Here is a 16458-nt window from a genome sequence, read left to right on the forward strand (position 1 = left end):
AATAGATATTGTATTTTTATGATAAATGTGTCAACATAGATGCAGAATTCTGGATGTTGATTCTGTCATTGTTAACTGTGGCTTGTTAGCTATTGGAAATTTGGTTTTGTACTCATTTTATTAGATTCCAATAAGATTGTCTTAGTGAATGATAACTTTAATCTAGACCAAAAAAACTATTGGAAATTTGGAATAGGGAAAGAAAGCCATAGAGAATGGGCAACGACATCTTATATTAGTGCATGCGATTTGCCTCTGTGTCCAACTTGAAAAATTGTGAAGAGTGTAAAATTTATTATCTCCTTAATTAGGACAGCATAGCATCACCTTCATATATAGCTAAAAGATGCAATAGTTTGTTACACCTTACAAGACAATAGAATAAACACTAGAAATTAGTTTATTACACCTTACAAGACAATAGAATAAACACTAGAAATTAGTTACCTGCTATTTGCAGGTTGATTTAAAAGAAATGCAACCTCTTTAGCACTATGAACATCCACTACTTTGAGATCAGAAACTTGTGTATTTCCATTTGCGTCATGTTTGATTGTATATTGTTTTCCAGGAGTACCATTTTCCATGCGTGTTGTTGTAGATATCAGATCACGGATCCTTTCATTGTATATTTCCAACATTGACACCTGTAAATTTTGCAAGGAAAACCTTATCAGCAATTCTGTGTCATATTTAAAATTTTATACACATTGCAATGGTGAAAAATTAAGAAGAAAAATACTCTGTTACCTACATTTCATATTTCCAGCCTTGAGGTTGTTGAGACTGCTTTGTTTGAAATATTTGCTCTAATGAACGAGGTATCAAGCCCTTCTCCTCTAGATGTCCAGGCCTTCCCATCATTGTATAGGTTTTCCCTGACCCTGTCTGACCACAGGCAAAGATGCAAACCTGGAAAAGAAAAAACATCACCATATTATTAGACATCAATGTATATAGTATATATATTGATTTACAAACATTCATGCTAGAAAGGCAACTTCCAACACCAAATCTAACAGATAGACATTTGTCTCACAACACTGATATGTCAGAACCAAAGAATAATAGGGCAAAGAAGGGCAAAAATACAATACAACATGAAAGTGAGTATAGAAAATAAAGGGTTTTAGAATTCTGCTTTTCCAAAATTGACTAGTAATAGTGCATTAAATGGTTGATCCATATGTATATACGATTTTAAATGAATAGCGCTTTAGAGATGACAGAAGAACTTTGAAATTACCTTGTAACCATCAAAAGCACTTGGTACAAGCTGTGAAATTTCTACAAAAACTTCTTCTTGTGATGCCTCTGGTGTAAAAACTTTATCAAATGTAAAAGAATGTTTTTGGCCTAAGAACAAAACAAGAGCAACATGAGTTGATATTTTTACAGCACAATCTAATTCAAGGAAAATGAAATAAGAATTGTTTAAAATACATCATCACAACAAATATACCATTTTGGGCTAGGTCAATGGCTCATCCAGAAGTTTCCATTGAGGTTGGATAACTGAAAATCTTGCCTTCTGTGCTACAACTTTCATCAGCTAATAAAGGCCTCACTCGACAGAATACACGAATGTTCCCTTTTAACTCCTGTTAATATGAAGATTATTAAGGTGTCAATTATTATTATCAACGTTTTGGTTCAGGGAATTACCAAAATGGTATTATGTAATTTTTTCCTCAGCCTCTCCTCTTCTATAAGTTTATATTCTGCATCTGCTAAGCGTCTTTGCTACTCATTCACAAATTTTTGTTGTCCTTTGTACTCTGTCCTTGTCTCATATGCAGATATATTAGACACCTAACAAGGAACAAAATCTATGAATAAGATAAATAATCATCATAATGTATATGTCAAGGACCAACTAAAGAATTAAGCAATTAGGTAAAATTTCACATTCTTTATCTAACAAATATATCAAATGGTTCTATACCTAGTAGTATACAACTATTAAAAAAAATTCTTGATTACCTGTAGTTTCTTCTCTGTAGTTGCTAGTTGCTCTTCCAATGCCTTTATCTGATTATCTTTCAAAGAACATTTTTCCTGGAGGAAGGAAGCTCATCCTCTCATGACTCCACAATAACAGAATGGTGTGATATTTAATTAAAACAAATAGGGTATACAAACCTACCTCCAGATCATTAGCTTTTAAGGTCAAGCTGTCCAATTCAGTGGAGGAGTGCTTCCTATATTCTTTAACTTTCTCTAATTCAGAACTTAAAGTTTGTACTTGAGATAATTGTCAGTCTCGCTCATCTCTTACTTGTTGCAACTCTCCTCTAAGAGAGGAAACTTCTGTAGCCAGGACATCCTTCTGTTTTATAGCCTCCTCTTGAGAAGACTAATAAAAGAACCAAGGAAACTAGGTAATATACCAGCTGCATGATAAGTAAGAAATAAAAGAGAACAAAAAAGACAGCAAAACAAGTTCAATAACTAGGGTCATCGGAATTTTTTTGAAAGATTAAGATAGTTATCTTAAATCTAAAACCAAAAATTACATGTGCCTAAAATTAAGATAAAACAATATAAAATAAAGTATTACAACAACTCTTAAAACTCTGCAATCAACTAAACTTGGCAGGATATTAGCACTTTCAGTTCTTTGATCTTTCTTAACAAGGATTCTTATGAGATCTTTAGGGCATATATACCTTAAGATCATATAGTTTCCACTTTCCACTACTAAAAATAATGCAGAAAGACCAAAAGCATCAGGTCTTGTAGGAGTAACATCTTGTTACTCTCTGTTATTTTCACTAATATTCCAATTTCTTTAATATATGAAAAGTGTTATTAAATTCTTGCTCGTGTTTGTATGTTTATTAATAAAAGTTTTAAAATGATTTGGATAAAATGGTTTTTTTGAAATCAATCTTGGTTAAAACTAATTTTGAAGTGATGTATCATTTATGTTTTGTTACTAGTAAAATTCAATATTTTATCCAACAATGCAAACATTGTCAAACATATTGCTTCAACTTAAAATCCAATTACTTTGTTCGAATCCTAGTACATAGTTGTCTTAAATACTTGAAGGGAGAGTTTTACTGTCAATAATGGTCATCTGAGTTGGAAATTAAAGATTGTCTCAAGTGGAAGATACATTAGATTAAGACAAAAAAACTTAAAATCCAATTATATATTCAAATACAGCATGACATTAACTGGAATGACAAGCAAAATTTTACAAGACAGGCGTACTGGATGAATAAATGAAATTGTTGGTTGTGAAATAATGTTATTTTCAGTTATGCTGTATAATTTATCCCCTATAGGTTATTAAACTTTTCCCATTGTCATTTCTCAGGGTTTTTAAACATAGGACAACTAAGTGTTATTGCCATTGAGGATCCATAGGTTTTGTTGGAAGAACTGCCTTTTGCTTTTACAAAAATGAATATTTTCTTTCTGTCAAAATAAATAAAGCAAGAAAGTGGATTGTATATGATGGATTATTCATGATTTTCCTCTTGCTTATGTTTGCATTTCTCAGTTATGAGCTTATTTCAATTTACTTGGGTGGAGTTTTTTTTTTGTTATGGGTGGGGATAAAATAGGGGGTTTGAATGTTGCTGTTGTCAGTTTCTTTTAGTGGACTCTTGATTTTGTAGAGGATATTGAACAGTTATGTCGTATTTTGTAGCTTCTTTGAATCTCTTTTGCTTCTCTTTCCAAGCTACAGGATATTTGATAATTTTCCTTTTAGTCATACTTGTTCTGTCAGTTGCATTCTTCCACAACCTTTCTCTCTTTATTTGGTCTTTCTGATTTTTCAAAAACAGAATATTTGGAGTCACTATTTCCATTTCCAAAGTCACTAGTCCCATGCTATTTTGGAGCAGTTGCTGAATATTTTACCAAGGAATATATTAAAAGTGGAAATTGGAGATATTTGGGAACCAAAATTCTAGGAAAAACTATTCATACTAGGGTAGTCTACGACAGATTATCTAAGCTGGGGTTGAATAGTCTTGGAACTCTGTCTTCACTACTTTCTTTAGTAAATGCCTTGCAATTTATTTTTTTATAATATGAAGTTGATTGGCACAAATTATTTTGTACATATTAGGCAAATTTTTGTCATAGATGTGGTTGATTGACTAAAGTTTTATTATTTTTCTGGCTGAATCAGGCACCAAAGAATCACATTGGGAAGAACTCCTTTAATTATTTGCAGGTTTGTTTATTTTTTCTAGTAATTGATATTTATTATAATAGTTTTAAAAATGTTTTTCAAATTCCACAAATGACAAACATGTATGATGCCTGAAAACATGTATGCGTTTTTCCTTTTTATTCATGGCATGTAATTGTTCTTTTGAGCCCTCTACTATGATCTTTATTATGTCCTTTTGTCGCAATATCATACAATTACTAATGGAAATAGCTGACATGCGATTTTAAGGGGTTGCATAACATGTTATTTTCGTGGTCTTCTAAAATGACCCTTTGTGACATATAGGATCAAGACGTATGATCCATTCAATTCTTGGAAGAGGTCTCAGCATGTACGCTCCCTTTCTAATTACACAAAGGCATCTGTCAAATTGGAAGACCACTGATTAAAATGTGTATCGAAATCTTTCTCCATAGCTTTAAGCCAGGACTAGACTAGAAGAAGCGCTTCGTCCATCAGCTTGCTTGCATTAAAAGTTTGGTTATCAAAGACCACCTTATTTCTATGTTGCCATATGGTCCTTGTGAGGGCTATCCACCAATAGCTCCATCTTATATCTTTTGTTCGTGTAGCATTCCTTCTGCTGTGCTGCATGAAATGATCTTTTTGTTCTTTCGGGAAAGCACCCACTGAATTAACCCATGAGAGTGACTCCCACCACAAGGGGAGGACCTTACTGCAATTGAAGAAAAGGTGTGCTGCAACCTCCTCCGAATTGTTGCATAACGGGAACATTGGGTCACTTATCTCTACTTGTCTCCCTCTTAGATTCATCTTCATTGGTAAGCGGTCTTTGATAAGCCGCCATGTAAATACCGCTGCCTTAGGTGGTATCTTAAGTTTCCACAAAAGCACAAAAATCCCATCCTCTGTGTCCCCCCTTATTTCCTCTGCTTCTATTATAATTCACGCTTGTCCTTGTCCTTGTGCTGGTTCTTTCAACATAGGGTTTGAGGAATTAGTGTAATATAGAAGAAGTGTAGGTCTAATGTTTTTGTCGCAACATGCCCGTTTGCGGGCGAGCGAGGCGAGGGTCACAGGTGCGCTTTCCAAGGGAGGAAAGATGCGTGGAGTCGCCACCAACATTTATTTGTAGAAAATGTCAGAAAAACCGAAGGAAACCAGTCAAAAAGAAAATTCCAAGTTCGGAAGTTGTATTTGCGTTTGAGGAAGGTATTAGCACCTCTCACGTTTGTCTCAAAGGACAACAACCTTATTTTTTAGAATTGTGGAAATTGTGTTACCTTAACTTTTATTTCTTTTTATTTTTTGAGGTCGACAAAAGCGGAGCTCTTGCTCCTACGTACCCTCCATCGAAGAGGAAATCAGACCTACGTAGTTCTTCTTTAAGGGTGAATCAAGCGATTCTTTTTACTTGGAAGGTGATCATCTTAAGGCGTTGGACCTTAAAAATGATCCATTTACTTGGTAAGAAAAATTGAGATAATAAACTTTCAAATCCTTTCTTAATGATTTTTTGTGGACGAGCTTGACTTTGCGGGTTGATTTTAGCCTTAGTTTCACTTTAGTTATTAGTCAATTCAATTAAGAAAGAGAAATCCCAAAGAGAAACGTCCGATTGATTTTTTTTTGCTTTATTTTACTAAAAGGTATTTTTTTATTATTATATTATTATTTTACCTCTTTTTTTATTTCCAACGTGGTTACAGCACGACCGAACGGTCGGATTTCATTTTAACAGAAATTAACGGATATTACAAATCAAATGATCGGTGGAAATTTATTTTATTTTTTGATTAGGCGAGAAATGACTTAAATAAATGACTGAAGCAAGTCAAAAGAGGGTACGGAAAGTAAATGAAACGAGAAATAAAAGTACACGAAACAAATGGGGACCACCACGGGTACATAGAATGAATTGAAAAGCTCGGTTTGGGGTAGTTACCGGTTGAAGACCGAAGAAAAACAAAGAACGAACGATGAATGTCGAAGAACGGTTGAAAATCTTCGCGTAATTACCCACGGAAACGTTATGGAAATGTTACGGAAGCGCCTCGGCTTGGATTTTCCTCACGGAAACAATTTTCCTCAGCAATTTCAAGAGAATACGAAGTGCCAAGAAGGCTGAACCCCTTCCTTCTTCATTCCTCCCCCTATTTATAGCAAAATAGGGGAGGAGCTTGCCACCCAGCTCGCCCAGGCGAGCCAGGTTGCTTCCTCCAGAAGCAACCGCCTTCTGGAGGAAGAATCTGGAAGGCCCAAGTGGGCCTGGTTGCTATTTACACCCTTTTTTTACTAAATACACCCCCTTTACTTTTTTGGTGATTCTTTTTCCGTAACGTTACAGAACTTTACGAATTTCGTAACGACACTTATTTTCTTTCCGTAAGGTTACAGATCCTTACGGATCATGTATTTTAGCTTTCGAAAAAGTTACGGAAACTCACGGATTGCGTAACAATACTTCCTTTTGGTTTCCGTCAAATTACAGAATTTCACGGATGGCGTAACCACGCTTCCTTTTGATTTCCGACGCATCTCGGGACTTCACATATTGTGCAACAAAAGGTGCCAAGTACTTCGAAGCGGTCAATCAAAGGTTGCATGCCATCAAGCAATAGTCCCCGGACGAAATTTGGGTATGACAGTTGCCCCTCTTTACTTACCTTTTATCGGAGATAAGAGGAAAGCAAAGATAAAACACTGATTTCGTCCGTCTTTGCCCTTTCCATGATTAGTCTATGATGACTCCCGTCTCTCCTTCTTCTTCTTTTTTCTGCACAACACAAAACAAAACACAAACAACAAAAACACCAATAACATAATATACATATATACACATGTTTGGCGAAGGAAACGATCGGGAAAATAACAAAAACCACATTTCCCAATCACCGGAGGCTCCGCACCTGATGGTGGAGGACGCATGAATAGCGCTAGGAAATCAATTCATGGGTCTCCGAACAAGATTTCGAGGGTGGAGGATAAGCGAACAGCGCTAGGCAATCAATTCGCGGGGCTCCAGACTCGATGGTGGAGGATGCATGAATGAAAATCAATTCATGGGGCTCCGAATAAAAGTGGAGAATGGAGGATAGGCGAACAGCGCTAGGCAATCAATTCGCGGGGCTCCAGACTCGATGGTGGAGGATGCATGAATGAAAATCAATTCATGGGGCTCCGAATAAAAGTGGAGAATGGAGGATAGGCGAACAGCGCTAGGCAATCAATTCGCGGGGCTCCAGACTCGTTGGTGGAGGATGCATGAATGACAATCAATTCATGGGGCTCCGAATAAAAGTGGAGAATGGAGAATTGGCGAACAGCGCTAGGTAATCAATTCGCGGGGCTTCAGACTCGTTGGTGGAGGATGCATGAATGACAATCAATTCATGGGGCTCCGAATAAAATTTGTTGGCAGGACCGAATGGTCTATCGGGTTTTTTTCCACCTAAAAAGGCAAACATGCTTTTTGCAAAGAAAAATAAATCATTCGCGAGAGCACCATATCTTAGAGAAGCAATATACCCATGCCAAGGGTAATCTTCCTTGTAACCGTAAATGAAGGGCAGGACGTCAACATTTAGCTTTTAGATGAACATTCAAGGGAAACATCGGGTTAAGCTGAAACTGGGAATAAATCACTCATAGTGTATACAAACTCACACAGGCAAGTGTTTTACCCTAACCCCAAACCATAACTGCACCATGACTTTATTTTGCACACGATTTCCTATCGAATCAAAGATCACACGTGCGATCACGGATCAATAGGATTTTCTCAAGGGTAGTGTTTTCGAAGAGGAAGTTGGGTGTTTCGGTCTTTTCCTATTTGTTTATGTGGGGCGGGATATCGCCAGTCGAGAATGACTTTGAATGGAAATCCGAAAGGAAGAACCACTAAAAAATGGGTTTTCCTTTGCCGGCAGTCACTTACCTTGCCGAAAATTTATCTGGTCTGAAGATTTTCTGTTCTCTTTCTTTCATTGATTGGGAATTACTCTGTTTTCCTCCGATCTTTCCTTTTTACTTTCTTCCAATCTTTTGATCGGGAATCCTTCTTTTCCTTTCTTTTCATTTTTTATTTTCCTTCTTTTCATTTCTTCCTTTTCTTTCTTTTCATTCCTCCCTCTCCATTTCTCTCTTTGGGAGATCGGGTTTTAGCAATCTATTTGCTCTCCCTTGAGGAGATTCCGCTGTCCTTTGCTTCGGGGGAAAGGATGAGGATTCTTTTTATAGGCCAAGGTTCAAAATAGTCTAAGGTTGTGTCTCAATGGGGTCTTTTATTGTGGGAGCCCGATCATGATATCTAGGGCAAAACAAATTCGTGTGTCAAGGTGTCGGTCTCGGGCCGAACTTCCATATTATTCCACAAGGCACGCACAACAATGATGATTTGGAAACAATGTGCAAAATTAGTCATGGCCACAGCCAGGTGGGCACTCAAGCATCCCGTTTATGGCATTGTGATACTACAGTTGGGAATTTACACAAACAGACCCAACGTTTCCAAATTATGTCCTTTCATCAGTTCAATGAATCCATCCATTCTTATCTCGGTTATTCAGGAAAATAAACTCTTAGCGTCAGTCCCTTGTTTCCAGAAGATATGTTTGCTCTCTACGAATGATTTATGCTTCCTAGCCATAACATGCCGACCTTCGAGGTCTTTCTTTCTTTTTCCTTTTTGTTTTTTTCTTTTCTCTTTTTTTTTTATATTCACAAAAAACTATACATCCATTGCCCTCTATGAGAACAACTTTCCTTTGTACACCTACATTCCTATACATAACGAACTTTTTCTGTGCACACACGCATTAAAACCCTTTCTCTTTATGTCAACACGGTCTATATACAAACCCTATTTATGTTCAAAGATCTCCTTTTTTCATTTTTTCCAACACACACCCGTAGTTTATACAAAAAATTCTTTACATACACTTGTCGTTCATATACACAAAAATTTCTTTTCACACATTATTTACACACACAAAATCCTTCTATTTTCTTTTACATATATAAAAAACTATTTTCTTTTCTTTATATACATAGACACGACATTTGTTCACAACGCTTCTTTCTTTTTATCAGGATTTTTGGTTCATCTTATTTTTAGGACGACGTTCCTAAATGAAAAACTCTACACGGTTCCGGAATTTTAACAAACACTATTGACAACAACGAAGTAAGCACTAACGTATCAGTTTACATGACATGTATGCACAAAACAAGAGTCAATCAAAAGGAAACAAACATTAGTCCCTCGGTTTATACAAAAAACAAAATGATACATAACAGATAAAAAAGGAAACATAAAAAGAGAATATGCATCTAGGGACCTCCCGATCATGTGGCTTCGCTCCCTCCCAAGAAATCGAGCAAATCGGTCATCTCCTCGTCCATGCGGGCCTCATTTGCATCGCCGGGAGCCTCTGCGGGTGCCTCCCCTGCCTGGGCCTCAGGCCAATCCCCGGGCCATGCGACCTCTGCCCTGAACTGATCCGGAGTAGGGCATGGAAAAGGAGGGAAACCCTGGCTCTGCAGGCTAAGGTTGAGCTGGTAGAGGCAGTCATGGGTCTGCAAGTGCGCCCTGTGGATGGCCGCCTGCTGGCAAACCAAATGCCGTAAATACCGCTCCGTGTCAAATGACCCAGCTGGGTCAGCCTGAGGAGGTGGCGGCGGTGCATCTGGGGCCTGCGGGTCGCCACCCTGCGCCTGTCTGGGCGTGTAATACTTCTCTATGAAAGCCCGGGTGATCGGCAGTCGAATCACCTTACTAGGTGTGACAGGAACCCTGAACGACTGGCAGAGACCCGTGATCAATGTTGAAAAACCCAGGGCCCTGTTAGACTTATCTGGGTCTAGAAGGTGCCTGGTAGGTGGCATAATTACAAATAAATAAATGGCATCAGCGATCAGTTGAGCCACATGAATGTTCATCCGTGTCAGGATGGCATACACCAGCTGACACTTCGGCAGAGGGAGGTCGGAATTATGATCGCTGGGCAGGATGTTGCTGAGCAGCAACGCCATCCATGTCTGGGTCAAGGTAGTCATGTTGGTGCGTATGATTCGCACCCGTCTCCCGACAGCGGTCCAGGCAAAATCTTGACCTGGTATGCATAGCAGCTGAGCGATGGCCTCCTCATCAAATCCATTGGCCTGGTTCCTCCTCTGGCCGTATTCGCACTCCTAGCCCTCCTCCAATACTAGCGGATATCCCAGGAACTGACTGAGTGTGGTGTCCCTAAATTAATGACTGGTTTAATAGTAATGATTTAAATAACAAAAACCATGGTAAATTTTTTTTTCTTCTTTTTCTTTTTCATTTCTTTCTCTTTTCACAATGATTAGGTTTAGAAGGAAAATCCTCACTATAGAGTCCTGAATGGCCAGTTCACAACTCTATTCGGAGTCATTTCTTTCTTACCACTCGAAATCTCTAAACTATTTGTTGTTTAAAAAAGGAATAATGTACCAGCCATTACTTTAGGTCGTCACGTGAAAATAAAAGGATGAAATACGGTCGATAAACTCTTTTACAAATAAAGTTTGCTAATGCTTTCCTTTCAAATAACAAGATTAAACATAAATGCATTCATCATTTAAAGCTATCCAAAATATGGGAGTTTTACAAAATACATAGTGTCATCCAGAGCAAAGGTGTCCACAGTGGTGGCTTCAGCCACATGTATACAATCTTCAAATTCCTATACAATAGGTCTACCCATACAAAAACAAAAGAGTAAACCTAACAGTCAGTCCTAGATACACCCACCCTCAAAAAGCATATAAAACTAGTCCATGGAACTGTCCACTATGATGAAGGGCCTCCACTGGTCGCCATCTCTCTCGGGCCACTATCCTCCGTAGAGTCTGCCTCAGATGCCGACATGACTTCCTCGGGAGAATCCACCTCAAGAAGTGGGTCCTCATCACCCTCTAGAAAGTCAAGAGCATCCACAGCAGGCTGAGGAGGTAGCTCCTCGGGATCCTCCTTAGGGTCTTCCTCAGATGACGTCACCTTGATCACTTGGACTGGCTTCGCTAGAAGGTATGGTGTAGGCGTGGGTAGTATCCACTCCACAATGTGCTGAAGCGTGCGCACGGGTTCATCTGGATGCACCAAAGAAGTCGCCGTAAATCGAATAGTGCCCCAAAATCGGCACCTCGTGTTGCCTTCGAGGGTCTCCCAGGCTCCCTCTAGGCACTCCATCTCTACTCGATCATGGATTAGCTGCGCCGCCATCACGATCTACAAGGAAGAAAAGAAAGGGGTAGACTCTTTCACAAGAATCTAACTATGCCGCAACACAATTCGTCTCATAGCCACTACATGCAAGAAAAAAGGGTATCTTAAGGCTTTTCATCTCTGGTAATCGATTACACAGCCTTGGTAATCGATTACCAGAGGCCAAACTTGAATCACACAGCTTCAGAACATGAAAACCTGAAATAAGCACTGTGTAATCGATTACACATACCTGGTAATCGATTACCAGTGACCCATTCCTCTGTGTAATCGATTACACAGACTGGTAATCAATTACCAGAGGCCTCTACAACCTGCTGCCTTCAATTCTAAGCTTGGTAATCAATTACACCCCCTTGGTAATCGATTACCAGAAGCCCCCATAGCTTCTTGACCTCGTTTTCAAGCCTGGTAATCGATTACCAGAGACCATCTTAGCCTCCTGTCTTCATTTTTAAGCCTTGTAATCGATTACCCACCCTTAGTAATCGATTACCAGAGGCCATAACCCATATATCACACAAGATTCACAGCTGGCCAGCCACCACACAAGCCTCCTTGCTTTGTGGTCTTTGTTCCTTTTATCTGTTGACTGCCAGGAGCTCGCCTGCTTAGGTACATCACAGGTTCTCACTGACTGACTATGCCCGGGTTGGGTCGGGGTTGGTCAAGCTTGGTTTTGGGCAATAGCACCCGACCTGACGTCCCCAAGGTCTCCTGACCCCCGCGACATATCTCCAGGTACCACTCTGTGGTCAACGAATAAAAGCAGGAAGTTTCACCCTTCTACACTTCCTCATCTCAAGCTTGTAGGATTATGGGGTACCCATCACATGTGGTACTAGGTGGCGGTCGGGCGATGGTGCACAACAAATTTTCCACATCCACAAATCGCGCATAAACCCACCATCCCCTGTTGCCCACCTCCAACTGAGCTCATGTACTCCCAAGTAGCCCATATCCTCGTTTCTCTCAACACCGAGTCCCCATCAATCCTCCCAAGCTTCCCCAACATCCAAGTAATTCAACATTCAAACAACACAAACTATCACAGCCAAGAAAACAGGGCAAAGGTAGAAAACTCTGCCCAAAACACCAACCAAAATCACAGCTTTTCTCACTTAAAGACCCCAGTAACAATTCCTTCGTTCCAGTTTGTTAACCGTTGGATCGACTCAAAAATTTCACTGGAAGTCTCTTGTACATAAACCTACATTTTGACCGTTGGGATCTACTAGAAAACACCCATAACTCATTCTGCATCACTCTTTCCACAACCAGCAAATACATAGCATTTTTTTCTGCACTTATGCAAAATTCTGCTGCACAATTTCACAGCAAAATTCTGCATAAAGTGCAGATTTCGAAAACCACACTTCCCCTCATCCAATCTTGCTCAAATCAAATCCTTCAAGTCCCAAATCATGTATCAATCATGTCTAAACCAAAGTCAAGCTTCAAAACACAGCAACACAAAATCTAGGTGTCCCATACCCCTCAATTTAATGGATTTTCTAGGTTTGAGAAGTGAAATTGAGAATGAGGTAAATTTGAAGCAAACTCTCACCTCACACAAGTCCATAACATCAATCTAAACTTGCTCAAACTGGATTTACACCTAAAATTCCACCGAATCAAAATTTGACTCCTCCACACCCAATTTTGCCCTAGAAATGGCTCTTGGTTCACTTTGGTCATTTGTTTTTCTCTCTAGCACAGTCCAAGCTTTCTCATAAGTCCTAAATGACATTTCAAGCTAGGATTAACTCACTTTAACCTCCATTTACCACAGAATCCAGATTTAACCTTCCAACTCTCAAGGCCTCACTCTTTTTCCACTCATAACACCACATTCTCACTTTCTAACCCTAGGTTAACTCTACCCTTCATCTCTAACAGTTTTCCATTAGCAATTTCAGCACATAAACATCACAAGCATCATCATAAGAACCCTAAAACTGAATGGGTAAGCTTAACTCATCCAAACATGGCAAGTTCAACATGCTTTCAACAAATTTCTTCACAAATAACTATCATGAAGCAGAAAACTAGCAAAACTACCCATCATATCTCCCAAAACCCCATACGCACGAAAATCAAGAGAGAAAGAAGTCCACCCAAACCTGAAATTTCGAAGTCCCACACGTAGAGACGTGCTTCACGACTCCGAAAATGCCCTCCTTTCGCGATTTGGAGCAGAAATGGGCACCAAAGGTTGAAGCTTTGTTGGGCAACAATGGTGGATGAAGAAAAAGGAGAAAAGCAACGTGAGGGAGAGGGAGAGAGAGCTGTCTGAAATTTCTGGGCTGAGTGAGGAGAGAGAATACAGCTTTTTGGTTTTAAATAAAGGGTTTTCTCTTTTTCTATTATTTTATTTAAGCTATGCCACATGTCCCCATTTGAGTGGAGCAAAAAGGGCCCACTTTCTCTTTTGATTGTGACCCATACTCAGCCACAAAAAGTGAGAAAAACCTGACCTTTGAAACGCTAAAATCCTGCCTCGGTTTGCGTGCCATTTCTCTGGTTCCAGTTCCTCGCGCTTCTCTGCATCCGTCGGGGCCAGTTTTCGAAAGCAAGCAATATATATATCAAAACGCTCAGAATAAAACCCCGAGCGTGGTTCAGAGGTTGGTTTCGTTAAATTTTAAGTCGCATGCAAAACGATGATTTTTAGACTAATTAATTAAGAATTAACCCATAACCTCCCAGTTATGGATTTCTCTTCCTTAATTAGCCTAACCCGCATATCTTGCCCCCACTATTCCTACTTCTATCAAGAACATGTATGCATATACACTGAATAATACTTATATATATATAATCATTCAAAATACATCGTTTCCAAAAATTTCGGGTAGAAATTTCCTGGATGACACAATACTCCCACCCTTTTAGGAATTTCGTCCCCGAAATTAACTACTCTATGAACAAACTTGGGTGCAATTCTCTCATCCTATCCTCCAACTCCCATGTAGAATCACCCTCATCGGTTCCCCACTGCACCTTCACCAACGCGATCTCCTTTCCTCTCAACGACTTCATTCTTCGGTCAGTGATCTTCTGAGGTTGTGCTTTATAGGTGAGGTTATCCTTCACTTGTACCTCGTCCACTGCAAGTATATGTGATGGATCTGGGTTGTACCGTCTCATTTGAGAGACATGAAACACAGGATGCAAATTCGATAAACTCGGAGGTAAGGCGATATGATAAGCTACAGGCCCAACCTTCTTCAAAATCTGATATGGACCTAGATACTTGGGCGTCAACTTCCTAGATTTGAGAGCTCTTCCGACCCCGTTTACGGGAGAAACCTTCAAAAACACATGTTCCCCTTCCTGAAAATCTAGTGGCTTCCTCCTTCTATCATAATAGCTCTTCTGCCTATCCTGAGATGCTTTTATCTTCTCTCGAATCAATTTCACTTGTTCGTTAATCTGTTGTAGCATTTCAGGTCCAAGAAGTACTGCTTCTCCATCATCGTACCAACAAATAGGAGTTTTGCACTTTCGTCCATATAGAGCTTCAAAAGGAGCCATACCAATACTGGCTTGGTAGCTATTGTTGTAAGTAAACTCAATCAATGGCAAACAATCCATCCAGCTACCTTGTTGCTCTATAATACACGCCCGAAGTAGATCTTCTAGAGTCTAAATAGTTCGTTCAGTCTGACCATCTGTTTGAGGATGATAAGCTGAACTAAGTTTCAGCTTTGTCCCCAAGGCTTCGTGTAGACTTGTCCAAAATCGCGAAGTGAACCTCGGATCCCTGTCAGATACAATACTAGAAGGAATTCCATGCAACCTTACTACTTCCTTGATGTACAACTCCACTAGCTTCTCCATTCTATACTTCATATTCACCGGGATAAAATGAGCAGATTTGGTGAGTCGATCTACTATGACCCACACAGCATCATGTCCACGACTAGTCTTGGGTAAACTAGATACAAAATCCATAGATATGCTCTCCCATTTCCATTCCGGAATTTCCAATGGCTTCAATTCTCCTGATGGTCGCTGGTGCTCAGCCTTAGCCTTTTGACATGTCAAACATCTTGCTACATATTCAGCTACATCTTTCTTCATGCCATGCCACCAAAAACTTCTCTTCAAATCTTGGTACATCTTAGTCATTCCTGGATGGAAACTAAGACGACTTTTATGCGCTTCATCCAAAATCTTAACTTTCAAATCATCTAAAGATGGCACACATATCCTCCCCTTGAATCTAATTAACCCGGTTGTGTCCTTCTCAAACTCCACATCCTTATCCCCCATTACATCTAATACCTTGCCTTGCAAAAACGGGTCATCCTCTTGAGCTTCGCGTATGTGATCTACGAATTCATTGGTGATCCGCAATGCTCCCACAAATAAGCTCTTGGGTCGTACCTCGATTGCTAGATTCAAATCTCGGAACTCCTCTATCAATCTCTGCTCCAAAATCATCATAGTCGCCACATGTAAAGATTTTCGGCTTAGCGCATCGGCTACTACATTAGCCTTTCCGGGATGGTAGGAAAGACCAAAATCATAATCCTTGAGGAACTCCATCCATCTTCGTTGCCTCATATTGAGTTCCTTCTGATCGAACAAGTATTTGAGACTCTTGTGGTCACTGAAAACTTCAAAACGAGTACCGTATAAATAATGCCTCCAAATCTTTAAAGCAAAGACCACCGCTGCTAGTTCCAAGTCATGGGTCGGATAGTTAACTTCATGAGGACGTAATTGACGTGAAGCATATGCCACTACTCTTCCCATTTGCATCAACACACACCCCAAGCCTTGCCCGCTTGCATCGCAATACACTTCAAATGGTCTCTTAGGGTCGGGCAAAATTAACACTGGAGCTGTCGTCAACCGCCTCTTCAACTCTTGGAAACTTTGATTACACTTCTCATTCCAGACAAACTTCTCATTCTTACGAGTCAACTTAGTTAGGGGCAATGCCAATTTAGAAAATCCCTCAATGAATTTTCTATAATAGCCAGCCAACCCCAAGAAGCTTCGAACCTCCATTGGAGTTGTCGGTTGTTGCCACTCCATA

General features: G+C 39.6%; 1 pseudogene; it reads right to left on the reverse strand.

Annotated features, from left to right (window-relative positions):
• Positions 1 to 443: 443 nt before the first annotated feature.
• Positions 444 to 2356, reverse strand: LOC114404733 (annotated as a pseudogene).
• Positions 2357 to 16458: the final 14102 nt, after the last annotated feature.

This window comes from Glycine soja, unplaced genomic scaffold (genome assembly GCF_004193775.1).
Source record: "Glycine soja cultivar W05 unplaced genomic scaffold, ASM419377v2 tig00106107_1_pilon, whole genome shotgun sequence".
In the NCBI taxonomy this organism is placed as follows: Eukaryota; Viridiplantae; Streptophyta; class Magnoliopsida; order Fabales; family Fabaceae; genus Glycine; species Glycine soja.